Source organism: Centruroides vittatus, unplaced genomic scaffold (assembly GCF_030686945.1).
Source record: "Centruroides vittatus isolate TY-2023 unplaced genomic scaffold, ASM3068694v2 scaffold_2520, whole genome shotgun sequence".
NCBI classification, from domain to species: Eukaryota; Metazoa; Arthropoda; class Arachnida; order Scorpiones; family Buthidae; genus Centruroides; species Centruroides vittatus.
Genome location: NW_027122689.1, coordinates 3376174 through 3377099, shown reverse-complemented (window position 1 = coordinate 3377099; position 926 = coordinate 3376174).

Genomic DNA, 926 nt, shown 5'->3' with positions numbered 1-926 from the left:
AATTATCGCCGCCAGATTTCGCTAATTACGCAACACGTTCGGGGACGTGGTTTAGAAAAAAAATAAGATACTAATGGTTATAATTATTTACAAATTTTAATATGATTTATTTACTGTATAAATAAATAGTACATAAGTGTTTAAATAACAGCGTTTATTATTAATGTTGTTGTTATTTTCTGTTGTCTCGTCCCGCTGTGGGCACTAACTCATAATAGAACCTTTTTTTTAATGCCCATTACGAGTTCGTTCGGACCCACAATGGGGTGTCCGGGTGAGTGAGGGAACATCGCCTATCCGACAAGTCATCTATGAAAATTCTCGAGATTTTTCCACCGCTCGAATCCCATCCCGGGTCCTCCAAAGCGGTAATAAGATGTCTTAACAGCCTCGGCCGTTTGACCGTCAAATCTTGGATTTTGTTTCTTTTAGACTCTTCCTGCCACCAATCAGAAGATATGTATTTTATATATGTTAAGCACAGACCGAAATCGCTCATTGAGCGAAAAAAACGCGACCACAACGCGAAATTCGTGTCGTGGCTTTCATATTTGATTAAGAAAAGCCATAACGCGTTCCGAACGTTAGCTGATGCAACCACCATACGAAGGATAGGTTGTAACTTATCAACGGGCGCATTGCAAACACTTGCGGAGTTTGTATTGTGTTCATTCTTGACCAGTGCTGCCATTTCTAGGGTAATTACCCTTTCCTAGAGTAATTTCAAACTTCTCAGAGTAATGTTTCGAGTAGTCTTATATTAAACTACCCTGTGTTCTGTGGTCTTATTACTCATCGCGCCACAAGTTTTGCTGAAAAACGTTTTAGCTTAAAACCATTCTGTTTTTCCCTATAACTGGAGGGTTTTAGGCATAGGCGTAGCTAGAAGGGGGCGGTGGGGGCGGCCCGCCCCGGGTATCACTCGG